Consider the following 13,680-nt stretch of genomic DNA (forward strand, 5'->3'; position numbering starts at 1 on the left):
TTCAGCTCAGGAAATTAAAGTAGTGCTGATTTTAGTGATTCCTTCAGCCAGGAACAGGAATAAAAACTGACTAGAAATTACCCAAAGTTGCACACAAAATAAAAAGATTAAAAGAACTGTACATTAGGCAACTGGTTTTATCTTCTGCAGCCAGATTTTTTTGTTTTCCTCATTCTTCCTGGGTTAATAAGAATTATTGAGTGTTACTTTGACTAGCCTCCGGTCACAAGCTCCCAAAGGAAAGAAGAGGCTCAGCCACATGCCATTGCTCAGTCTGTTGCACATTATTGTACCTGTTAAGCAGAAAGGCCAAACCAAAGACTAGAAGACCATGGAATTCCAGCTGAAAGGAGGAAACCAGCACACAGTGAGGATCTTTCCTAGGTGAGCAAAGATGTCTTGCACAACATGACATGACACCACTGAAGACCTGGCATAACAAGTGTTGAAAAAACAGGTGCAAGAAACAAAAACTTCAGTGTAAGATGGTAATAGATTTTACAACTAACAACCTAAGTAAATTTTTTCTCTGCAGACTACCACAGCCCAAGGACAGAACAATACTTTTTTACCCCGTAGGGTTAAACACAAGTAAATATTAGCATCAGAGAATCATTTAGCACCTTTAAGATCATTGAGTCCAGCTATTAACCTAACACTGTCAAGTCCATTACAAAACCACACCCCTAAGCACCACATCTACACATCTTTTAAATACTTCCAGGGATGGCGACTCTACCACTTCCCTGGGCAGCCTGACCCAATGCCTGACAACCCTTTCGGTGAAGAAATTTTTCCTAATATCCAGTCTAAACCTTCTCTGGTGCAATGTGAGCCCATTTCCTCTTTACCTATCACTTGTTACCCAGGAAAAAGAGACTGACACCCACCTCACTACAACCTCCTTTCAGGTAGTTGTAGAGAGTGGTGGGGTCTCCCCTGGGTCTCCTTTTCTCCAGGCTGAACAACCCCAGTACCCTCCAATTCTCCTCATAAGACTTGGGCTCTAGATTCTTCATAAGCTTCATTGCTCTTTGGACACAAACAAATCATTGCTTCCTGTGGGAGGCTACATTACGATCAGTAGTGTATTCATGCACAGCTCCTTTTGGACACCTTTCCACAATTTGACAACATAATATGTAAGGGGGAAAAACCTGGCACTTTTTACTAGAAAAAAAATTTCTTCTTTTTTTTTCATAACATACCTCTGGTATACAGCTTCTCAGTGCATGCAAACCACACAGGCCTAAAGGCTTTCCTAGAACCGGAAAATAAAAAAGCATGCTTGCCATTCATACTACAGAGATAAAAGATACCTCAAACTGAGTGCGTTTGTTTTAGGAAGAAAGCCATTATTCAAGGGTAGATGGATTTAGCAGCAGAGTCAGGTACAGAATTATCTGCTCTCACGATCTTTTCCATAAATGTTCTGAACATTGAGCATCCCAGGAGAAAACATCTGAACTACACACTTTATTCTTAGCTTGGTCAGACAGCACTTGATACAGCCTTCAACCAAGCATTAACAAATTAAGTCAGCTTTCCATTGTCCAGGATAGCTGGGGATGGGAATAGCCAGATAGAAAAACCTGAGCACATAAACCCTGCTGCACAGAGGCAAAAGAAGCTCAGCATCTTTGCACCATGCTTTGCAGTGCTCCAGGCTCTGGAAGGACTTTTAGCTGGGGTAAGCTAAGAGGCAGTTCTGTAAGAGGCCCCATCTGACAAATCTCTTAAAGCAGAAGGGATCACTGTACATGTAACAGGTACTGTTGCTATCAGCAGCTCCATTGCTCTAAGTCTTGTAGAGACAAAGCTTCAGCCCAAATCTGCAAGTTGTGGACCCCAGCTGGCTCCAGCTTCCCGGAGTCCCACATTCCAGGAGCACAAAGCAGAGCGATCAGCTGTGGCTCTGAACAAAGTTGGCAGAGGCTCAGCAGGTGAATTAGCTAAGGGTCTGAGCCATGCAAAAACCTATGTACTTCTTCCAGGTCTGAGCCTGGGATTTCTGTATGGATAACTTGCTACCTGCATAATGTACCCATGGAAAGTAAAACATCAGCTATAAAAATTAAATAGAAGAAAGGCTAATTTCAGTGCCTACACAGTACTTCAGAGGTCAAAAATTAACCTATCTGCTTGTAAAGACTATTTGCAACATCCCCCATACAGTGTTTGAAATCCCGTCCTCTGAAGTTTTGCCCATGTGTATTATTCTTCACTTCCCAGCACCCTCAGGCATTCCCCGACAGCCACTTCTGCAAAGAGATGATACTCTCAGGGAAATCAGACTTGACTCTCTAGGCTGTCCAATATATGCAAGTAATGTCCTTAGTTAAGCATAACTGTCCATACAAACCAAACCATTACAGACCCTAATACTTACCACCCCCTGAACCTTAATTCTGAGCTCCAGCAAACAGAACACAGCTTTACCAAAAAAGGTTAATGCTAGTTTACTTAAAGCACAGAGACAACAGCTTTCAACAAATTCCAAAGAATTTAAAAGTTTTACCTTCCAGAAAACCAAGTTTTGTTATTCATCTGCACTTTAGGTGCCTAGATTTAAAATGAAAAGGTAAGTACAGCTGCTCACAGCTGATAAGGCCTCATGCTACTGCCATTTATTTATATCTGTGATCCAGAGTAACAAAACCATGTACGTTAAAATAACTGAAGCAAGTGTTGGATAAAATATGGAAATGAGAAGACGGGACTAGAAGCCACCTCCTTTACTGTTTAAATCCCTCCTCCATAGATCAAGAAAAAGCACATTTGGGTGAAGGTAATAAGAAATCCATACTATCTCTGAAGATCAACTGTCAAAGCAAAGAATCTCAAAAACAATTTCCAAGTGAGTACATGATGGCAACTCCTGATGGCACCTTGTTGGTTCTCATCTGAACACTGGAGCCAGCACCTTTGCCAGGCCAGTTAATGTCTTCTAACTGAGGTCGCTAACACACTTTTTTGTGTACAGGCAGCTTCTGCTGCTCAGCATTGCTCAGGAGCACAGGCATTGCAAGATGACATATGAGAGCATGGGTTTAGCATTTGTGATGAACCTCAAGCAATGCCTGATTTGTGGGGTTGCAAAACACAGATGGAAACACACGTTTAAGCTCCCAGGAAATAAGGAAGTGGTAACTGGTCCTATGCGGCTAATCCCAAGAGAGAGCAAGTACAAGAGAAGACAGAGGAAGATGCAACAGAACCGTGCTTCTACCTATGGCCACGCCAGCTTGGTCCAGAGCCGATGCTACTCCTGCAGATGATACTCAGCCCAACTGAGTCAGAAAACCCCTGCGTAAGAGAACATCACAACTTACACAGACAGTTACTATACTACATTAAGATACTGCTTATAGGAGATGAAACTGCAGCTTGTCCTGTGCTCATCTGCAACATGATACTGCTCTGTGCTCGGTTGGTTATCCAAAAGCATATTGCAGAGGAGGGTTAATAGCTTCAGGGTACAGTTCCACAAGAAGCATAAACCAACATTAGAGGCTACCAGTAAAAAAGGTGGACTCACATCCCTGGCTATTCATAGCACACTGATCCAAATAACTAATCCACCAAAAAATTATCAGTTGGTTAGATTCACCAGCTGATCACGTGCACCCTATGGCTGCCTGACTGCAGGAACTGAAGCAAGACAGAAATGCCACGACTGGCAGACAAGAGCAACACTGACCTTTCCAGGAGCAACACAGTCTGAGATCACCTTTCACAAAACGGTTTCTTTATTATACAGACCAGAGGAGAAGGCAGGGGATATGGAGGCTGGCTAGACAATGTCCTAGTCCATTAGACCTTTTTTTGGTTTTGTTTTTGCACGCGTGTGTGTGTGTGTCTAGTCCTAAATATCAAGAATCACTATGCAGCCGAGACACTCGTTATTTCCATTTAGACTTTTAAACTGTAAAATGTTATAAAACTTCTAATATGATCTAAGAGTCAAAACCCTTAACAAGAGTAAAATACAAGAAGCATTTTCAAACGCTCTCCCTAGTTTCCCCTCCTATTTCTTCTATAGTCTCTCTGCTGTGAAAAAATGTTAACTTGTATTTAAAACAGAAGCAAATACCACTTTCAGATATCTCTTCCCCTACTTCCCTCCTATCTTTTTGCTTTACTGATAGAATAAAAACCCAGTATCACAGCTGGGGAAGAGCAATACAGAGCCAACAAAAGATAACCAGACTGGGTGGGGAGGAATGTATTGGTATACAGTGCTGCAGCTCTGGAACAAGACTAAAGGAGAGGATTTCACAGGGACAAATCTGAAAGAGCCAGCAGCTGGCCTTGAGGCATGCACTATACAAATCCACCCAGTTAAAGGGACATCCCTCATGCTGCAACCGAATTTGACTCCATCCCACACTAGTTTGCTATTCCCAGTCTTTATGGTAAATTAACATCAAACATCTATTTAGAAATCCAAGGTTAGAGGGAATATTGTTTACATTAAAGAGATTAATCTCACTTCTTGTCATGCCTCCTGTGCTATATTTTGGCTTACAGTTTTTAATTTTGATTTTGTGCTCCAAATTTGGGTTATGGCAAGACAACAGGAACTTCAGTTGCTATGCATAATGCATAATAAACAAAATAAATAGAAAAGTCGCAGCTCTGAAAATCCAGTGTTCTACATATACAGATAATGCAAGCATCAATACTATGTGCACGATGTTTAGACACAAAAAATTCAGGCACAAAATCAGTCTCAGACACTTACCAAGGTAATTTTAAGTATAAAGTATGTCAGATGCAACAGAGTGACTTGGACAGTGATTACAGGCAAAAGGAAATGCGCAGTACCTGAAATTGTCACATTTATTCCAGTCAAACCCTCGCGAGTATTTAGCAATTATTCAAATCTCCCATCCCTGATGAGCAGTAATACCACATATCTGAGTCTTTTAACTAGCAGCCACATGGTTTATGGAGCAGCCGCTTTGCCAGGTGAGGGGAAATGATCGCCTGTTGTGCTGACCTAGCACAGATACACATTTTGTCTCAGCTGGAAAATGTTCTAACACAACCAATGGTCTCAATACACTAGAAAATAACTTAGATACCTGATATCATAGATTTTAATATTCTGGATGTGGATACGGCCAAAATCCCCACTGCCTCTCATCCCTCACACACTTAATATGTTGATTTAATTATATGCCTGCAATTCAGTTTACATTTTACAGGAGGCAAAAGGTAGAGAGATTCCAGTAAATGACACTTGAGATAAGAAAATGAGCAAATGGAGAACACTATGCTCATTCTTTGCATATAGACCAGCCTATAATAAAGGGCTTAAAAAGTCACTTGACCAAAGCAGGTAGAAAACCTTGACAAATGCTAAACTGAAATTAATTTTCCAGATTTTAAGGTTATAAAGGTAACTTGCAAAGTAGAAATCAGTGAAGAGCTGCCTTCATAAATCCATGGACAGACAGCTTCAGGCTGCTGCTCCGCTCAGGGCTTTTTCCCCAGCTGCAGTGAACAAAGCTTTGCCCATCCTCACTGACTGGGGCACCAGGCAGCTGGGACTGGAGTGGGGCTGAAGCAAATGAGGTCAGTTCCATGCAGCACTGCCTGGGAAAGCTCTGAACAGAAACCCAGGCGCTGATCACTGAGAAAAAGGTAAAGTAAGACATCTAGCAAACAGAAGGAGTTTTAGAGCTGGGTCTTCCTCCAGCTGCCTGTACTTAAATAGCAGCCAGAAGGCTTTAGGGTGAGATAAGAAAATTACAAGCTCTGGTTACTGTTCAGATGAGAAGGGAGGAGGGGAAAATGAATCAAACAACTCTGAATCTGAGTGGGGCATTAAAAAGTTTTCCAATAATAATTTAGCCAAAGACCAGATGGAATGAAGCAGAGAAGCTACCAGATGTGTTCTAATAATAAAATTGATTGTTGTTGTTAAGTCAGTCTAATTCTCATTAGGAAAAACATCAACAAATCAAAAAAAAAAAAAATCACATAAACGTCGATCTTGGTGGGGGGAAAAGAAGGCGGCATCTCAGAGGGCAAAGTGAACCTAAATATATCCATGTTGAAAACTGGAAGATATTTTTTCAGAAGTTGAAAACTGTCAGAAATACCCAGAAAAATTTGACAACCTCTAAAATTATTAGCATAACTATTCTCACAAACAGAGTGGGAGAGAAAGATTGCGGATTTCATCTCATGCAAACTCATAAGCAGGTAGGATTATATTTTTTTCATACAGAAGGTAATACCTAAATCAAAAAACCCCAGCAGGTTAACAGAATAAATGGAAATACACATACAAGCCTTGGTGATGCTGTTTCAGCTCACTCAAAATCACCGTGTTAAACCAGATGCTCACCCTCTCCCCTATCCCTTACAAATGGTATCATTGAAGCTGAGTGCCTATTAGGAAGCTAATCCCAAACTACAGTATCATTCCACGTCCCAATGGACCTCCTCTCTTTTTTCCTCCCTTGTATCACTTTCAACTCCATCTGACATAGGTGATGTATTTATGGTAAAAAAAAAAAAAAAAAGCTGCTTCGGTGGTGTATTTTTGAAAATCTGTTTTTTTGCAGTATCCCAGCCAACCAGGTTCAAATCAGGAAATCAAAGTCCTGCATATATCTGTTACCACGGTAAGTCACGGGTAATCAGGTCCACTATACATGCATCCCCCTAGGGAATCCCTAGCTTTGGAGAAAAAAATACTACTACAATCTTTACAATAAACTAATTAAGGAATGGTATGGCATATTCATACATATTTCATATACATATGTCTGGTTTTATTTTGTATGTATTGACATGCCCACATGCCTTTCTGATGCAGGAATTAAAAATTCCCTTTCAACACACCAGTGGTCAAACAGCTAACATATTAGCATTTTGGAACTGGCTTGCACAACAGGAAAAACGACCACACAGTAGGAAAACTCCAGCAGGGAGACAACAATCCAACAACAAACAGGACATAAAGCATCAAATGGAAAGTAAACTCTTGAGAAGCTAAGACAGATGCAAAAGCTGTTGGTGATAGTGTGGAAAGGTGTATTTGTTCAGCAAGTTTAGGAACGTAGAAAAGGTGTGGAAATATTTATCAGTGTAGTGCTCTGAAAAGACAGAGTTCACAATCATTTATCAAGCACAGTTTTTCAGAAGCATGTAGAATAAATTTCCACATATAATCTTAAAAAAAATTGAACTCCCACCCGCTAAAGTACACCATCAGTATTAATTCCTATGCTGGTACAGTCCTGACACAGTGGGTTTTAGCATTAAGCTCACAAAAATACCTTCCCTCTCCCAACAAGTACATGTTCATGGAATGCTCCGAGTTGGAAAAAATGTCTGAATTCAGATTCTAAAGTCACAAAAATTTACTAACCAGAAGTGAAATCCGCATACCTAACAAACAATACCAGGTATTCACTTGTCCCAAAATCTATTAAAGTGGTCATCAGTCAAAACAGCCCCTCCAGTAAAAACTACAAACTTAAGCCCTTCACAGCATAAACTGAAAATTCTCCAGATCCCCTCTAAAACCAGTTATCTTGCATGAAAAATAATAAACCACAACAAATAAATGTTTTCTGTGTAATTTCATAGTGCTATCATTTTGATTTTTCTGCTTTGTAGCTCCGTTTATATGCATTTCAGCAGTATCCCCAATATCACATTTCATCCTTGGGCCTGTCAAGATCCAAAATTCCACATATTTGTTTATTAAAAGGTACCTTATTCAGAGAGCTGTTTTGACACTGTGCTAATAATACCACGCGTAGGCAACCAGTGCATACGGGGACTGTTAGAATCCCACTAAACACAGACTCTCCTGCTGAACTTCAGAATCGCAGCCAGGAAACCAGGCAAGGCAGACTGCAGCAAAGAAATTCCAGTTCTCATGTGACGTGGCACTAAGATGAAGGCTAAAAGTATATATGAGAGGAACAGGTTATGCCAGAGCATGCACTGTATTCATTAATTCCTTACCTTTCCCTTTACATTGCAGAGGTTACATCACACCTTGAAACAAATTCTTAAGCAGGAGCAAGTCTCGCACATGAATCTTTCTTTCCCTGGGTGCTTTAGGGAAGCAGGAACATGCACTCAAGTGAGCATTCATGCCTCAGCCAGCTTGAGGACAAGGCTCTGCACCAAAGTCCTTAAGACCTTCTCACGGCTGATGATTTCATCCATGGAACTGAAAGAGCATCTCAGCAGGACACTGCCAGACTCCTTTTCAGCTCCCTCTCGCTGACTGCCAGTCTCTGGCAAGTGAAATGTCAGGAACCAGGCAGGGGCGGTGTTTGGAGAAGGAGGGATAAGAGATTCTCACCATCCATCAACCTCAAAACCTATTCAGCCGACAACTTGAATGGAACTGGCATTTCATTCTCCATGGTAACAAGAGATGGAAAAAGAGAGAGGACAGACCCAGGAAAATCTGATCTTGAAGAAGCAGGGAAAGTTGTAAACTTTGCAACTCTCTCTGCTGTGCAAGTTGCATGTAGAAGAGGGAAAAGCCCTTTCCTTGCCTGCACAATCCCTGAAACAAGCTGTCCCACGGCCATGATGAGGTGCACTTTATGCAGGGAGAGGAAATCCCTTATTCTGCACCAGTCCTCCTCAGAGGAAAGACAAATGCCTTCTGAACACTGGGAATTAGGGAAAACTGCAGATTATTGCCCCACAGAAAACAGAACTGCCTGAAAAACATGCTGTCAGTGCCTGTAGAGTACTTCATGTCTACAGATTGAAGTCACTGATGCCAACTCAGTCTGTGTGCCAGCATTGACCACAAACTGGAGCAGAGAAATAGCATCAGCCTCTTTGCCTGCTTTGCATCTTACGTGGAAGTAAACATTTGTTACTTCTATTATGCTGAATCACTTAGATGCGCAGAGAAACAGGGTGTTTCTTCTACAAGGCACACCAAAATGAAGCGTGGAAGCAGCTAGACTTAAAATTCGGGCAGCACCTTTGCCAAGCTCACAGGAGCTCTGGGTAAGTCAGTTCTTATTAACATTTCAGTCCTGGCCACCTTCTGAACTTTTTTTCTGCTATTTTACATTCATAACTTGAGCTGTCACAGCCAGAATGTGCACAACAGGGAAATTACATTTGGATTCATGCACGTTTGTGTTCCAAGCTGGCCCCATGCATCTACTGAAAGAGTCTCTGGCTAAAGCACTTACGCAAGATAACCAAACAAAGGACTAAAAAGCTCTGTAAATCCTGGCTGCTGCCACTGCCATCTTATTTCTTTCTCAATTCTTTACACAGATTCTTGCCTGAAGGACACATTTAAGCCTCCCTCCCCCACTTAAACCCACCACCTCTCAATTCTGAGTTTGTTCTCACTTGTATTGCATATCAGGCATGCTGTTGTGTGGTACTTTTTTTATAGCCTAATCTATACAGCGAGCTACACAGTGTTAAACGTGACCTGCAGAGTTGTTTTGCGTTCTCCCAGTAGTCTTCATGTATCAGCAAATAAGTTTTAAAAACTAACAATTTTTCTTCATTGTTTCCATTTGAATTTTGGACATTTGGCTTTCAATTTCTTATGTATTTACCATTCATGACATTGCATCCCATAAAGCATGTCAATACATGCCCCTGTCCACTGTACTTCAGCCTTTCTCTACCACCAAAGCAATGTGAATACATTCTTCCTTTTGAAAACTGTTTTCCTCCTCTGAAAAAAATGTGTTACATTTTCTTCTTTGTCTTCAAGACTCTGAATCATGGAAGAACCAGAATGGAACCTCAGAGAGGACAATCCTACAGTCACTTCACTTCTGCAGCCACTTTCTATTGTTCTCCAACTCATCTTTCCAAGACAGGGGGGTCTTTCCTTAGGTAAAGGGAGGTATTATTTACCTTTTGAAATGTACTTAAGGTGCATGTTTTAGAAATACTTTCCTTCTTTCCTGAAAAATTTAACCATAAAACAATAAATGAGACTGTTCCATTCTCTTTCTCCCAGCAAAAGCCAACTAAACTGGGAGTGACACAAACCAGTTAGATGTCACCCTTCTACATGTCTAAATAAGCAAATAAATGCTGTTAAATGTATCCACACAATCAGATGAATTCGATTATTTCCACTTATTCTTGAAGATATTTCAGAATTCCAAGGAGGTATTTCCATCCCTTTTAAAATATATTCTACCCACATCTATTAAGCTGAAGATATTTAACATAAAAAGCTTTTTATATTTCTTTCATAGAACAGTTTCAGAGTACTTTATTATTTTGCTTTGTTACAGGCGCACAAAAAAGAAAGAGGTATTTTTGCCACTTGTCACAAAGCAGGATCATCTTCTCTGCGGTTGCTGTTCACTGAGTTTCACCTTGATCCTCTCGAAGGTTTGACAGCATTGTTGTTTATCTGTAGCTCAGGGAAGGGATTTTCTTTCTCTATGAAGTTGATTCTAACATACTTCAAAGACTTGCCGTCTACTATCATCATCCACTTGTCTTCCTGTGATCCAAAAACTACACCCACAGAAATGGAGAGCTTTCCCAAATTTGTTCTAGAAGCATGCTTTAGGCAAGGGGGAAGACACTGACAATGTCACCAATATTCAGAAATGTGCCAAAAAGCATTTGAAGAGCATAGAGCCATACCAACCCTACTGTGCTACTGTGTGTTTTCATACAACCACCAGAAAAAGGGAATGTAGATGTATCTCACCAAGGAGATACACATTTTGGAAATGAATCTATTATGAATTGGCTAAAGCTAGCATCTCAAAAGGCACCCTACTGAGAGGTACTGAAGTGAGGAGAGAAGCATGCCCACACAGAATCAAGGTCTTATGCAGCTTCCCAAAACAGAAGAATGAACAGTACAGCACAGCCAACATTCAAAGGATTGCCCACCATGCGCGTCTGTCATGCAATAATAAAAGCTGGAATAGAGCAATAGCTTTGGGCTGGCTGAGAACGAAGCTGACTTTGGTTCTGATCAAGTCTGGTGGTCTCCACACAGCTCTTGTGTTACAACAGCTATCTTCTCAACTGGCAGCAATTTTACAGAGAAGTGAACCAGTGGTGAACCTCAGTAGTAGGATGGCATTGTCAGTGGCACGTCGTAACAGCCTGTGCTGCACCTGCTCAAGGAACAAACACATCTTCTGCTGCCACAGCTGTGAACCTTGAACTAAATTTGCTTTTTTTCAAGTAGATGCCTGCTCTGAAAACCTTGCCATGCCTACCAAGAAAATTAATGTGTGAGGTGACTATGCTGTAACAATGCAATGATTTAGTGGCAGAACACTTTACTACAGCTATTCCCTGAAGTACCACATTAAAATAGGGAAACAAGCAGTCCTGTTCTACATTAAAAAGAAAAATACATTAAAATTTAGCAAATATGCCAAGCTTGGAGTGAAGCATCCATCCACAGACCAACATAGCCGAGACCAAGCCAGAATTTAGAGTGTCCAAGAGATGTCCTGAAAGATGTTTTAATACAACAGAGAGATACGCCAGCCTCAGAATGACTTGCCTGACACATGGAAACAGTGGAGAACAAATACTCTCCTGTTACAGCTCACAACCTTGCAGGAATCTCACTCAATTGGATACTCCATATCATCTATAGGTACTTACAGAGTCTGATACTACGCCACAAATTAACACAACAGCAAAAACTCCTAGCTAAAAGTCAGAACAGTGGAGGGACTGGCAGGGTAGTCATGAGTCACTGTTCACTAAGATGCTTTTCTGGTCCCCAATGCCCTCTTATAAACCAGAACCTTTCAGCCCCAGAATAATGACAGCAGAGAAGGAAAGAGGGCATTTACCAAGCTGATGGGGCAAAAGACTCAAGTCCAGCGATCTCCACCCATGCCAACAGCTACCCCACTGAATAACATGGGCAAAAAAAGGCAACATCTTGGGCGTCTACACCTCCGAAGCTATAATTCAGATTTTTTTTTTTCTTTTTTAAGGCAATTTTTACTTCTAGGATTAAACACATTAACTTATCATCACCACCTGAGAAATAAACACCCATTTTTATATCAGGTCAGAAATAATTTACCTAGTTTTTAGGTTAACAGCTTTGCAGATTCTGTCAATGTCAGAAGTTGCTGTGGGAAAGGAGCATTCATTTTTTGGTTTGACATTCCCAATTTCATCTCTGATAAGCAAAAGACAATTTCTAATAAACATGGCAAGAGAACTACAAATTTACACATGAGAATCATAGAATACAAGTCATAGTTTACCTGGCTGAGATGCAGAAGTGAGAAAGAACAAGCAAAAATGACAGATACTCAGTGATGAAGATTCAGAGGACAAAACAGTAAAAATACGACACATGAATCTTTCAAAGCATCCATTAAAATGGTTTCCGGGGATAAAAAACATTATTAGAAAGCACACAAAAATCTTTCAAGTCCAGACCTCAAAAAATTCTGGACAGTATTCTGAAAAGCCAAAGCATCTTGATTTAAATTGACAACTACGGCTGAAATATCTCTGAGCTATTCTCAACACAAGTCATTTCAAGGTAGGAACAAATATGGAGCACACAGACCGAGCTGACCTGGTGACACAACACACGTGACATCAGTAAAAGAACACACTGTACTACTGAATTACCAGTCATTTCCCACTGCAGACACACCACCCCAAAAGGGGAGGGATGGACTTCATGCATACAACTTTATCAAGACATATTTATCTAGTATGCAAAATCATACTAACTCCATAGCTTCCCAACTTCAAGTGTGCCATAAACTTAATCAAAGAGAAAAAAGGTTAATAAAAAATATCTTCAAAAGAATCAGCATTATTCATTAAGACTATCCTCATAAGGGTAAATATCTTCTGAATCCCATGGGATTGAAATTTTAACATATTTTAATCTTTTTTTTTTTTAATTAGTCAGAGTGTTTTAAAACTCTTTGTAAAATAGGAACATTCAACATCATTAATTAAACAATCTTCACATTACTTCAGAAACAAAAGAATAAATGCAAAATCCTTTGCATCATAAGAGTTTCATGCTTCATAAGAGACAGAGAGCACATGACTACAAGAGTCCTAACAATTTGTTTGGCTAGTGCTATTTAAAACACCACACACAAAGTCACCTCGGTTATCCAAGAACTTGTAAGAGCACTATACATTAATGACACATGGAGAGGTGAAAGCTATCACACAGTGAAGGAAGAGCATTTAGAAGAGCGTTAGAGGCATATATATTTTGAACTCTGAAATGTTGTATCTGCAGTAAAGGTTTTCAGTATTTCACAGGCAAACATTTTCATGTAAATAAATATATGTTCCTCTAAACTGAGTAAGTTTGCAAGGGCACAATTAGCTGTTTTCATCAAGTATAAATCAGACAGCTGCCTGTAATTGGAACCAGGAGCAAAAAGATGTGTAAGAAATGCTTTCTTCTTTGCAGATGTTTTTCCGAGATATAAGGGAAACTTCTACTTCAATAACTGAATATAACGTTATCCAAATCTACATGGTCTATGGCTTTAATGGGTAAATTTACATGTGAATAGTTGGGGGGTTTTTGTTGGTTTTTTTTTTTTTTTTTTTTTCATTCCTAATTTCCTCTTGAATTTTACCTATTTCATGTAAGATTAAAACAGCTACAAAGATTCTGCAAGCCAAATTAAGAACACTGTGATACCTCTGAAAATAAAG

At 40.2% G+C, this 13,680-nt stretch overlaps 1 protein-coding gene across 9 annotated transcripts in view; it reads right to left on the reverse strand.

The window, feature by feature from the left end:
* The window catches only part of NDST2 (N-deacetylase and N-sulfotransferase 2), a 136,712-nt gene that overhangs the window by 84,159 nt on the left and 38,873 nt on the right, over window positions 1–13,680 (reverse strand). The window contains exon 1 of one of the 9 annotated variants that reach the window (XM_032982057.2): window positions 7,993–8,050. The exons of the other annotated variants lie outside the window; for them this stretch is intronic. The gene's annotated coding sequence lies outside the window, so the exon portion shown is untranslated. Of the gene's footprint in view, window positions 1–7,992; window positions 8,051–13,680 lie in introns of those variants that run through there. 9 annotated transcript variants of the gene reach the window in all.

Source organism: Tyto alba, unplaced genomic scaffold (assembly GCF_018691265.1).
Source record: "Tyto alba isolate M040663 unplaced genomic scaffold, T.alba_DEE_v4.0 Super-Scaffold_1, whole genome shotgun sequence".
Classification (NCBI taxonomy): Eukaryota; Metazoa; Chordata; class Aves; order Strigiformes; family Tytonidae; genus Tyto; species Tyto alba.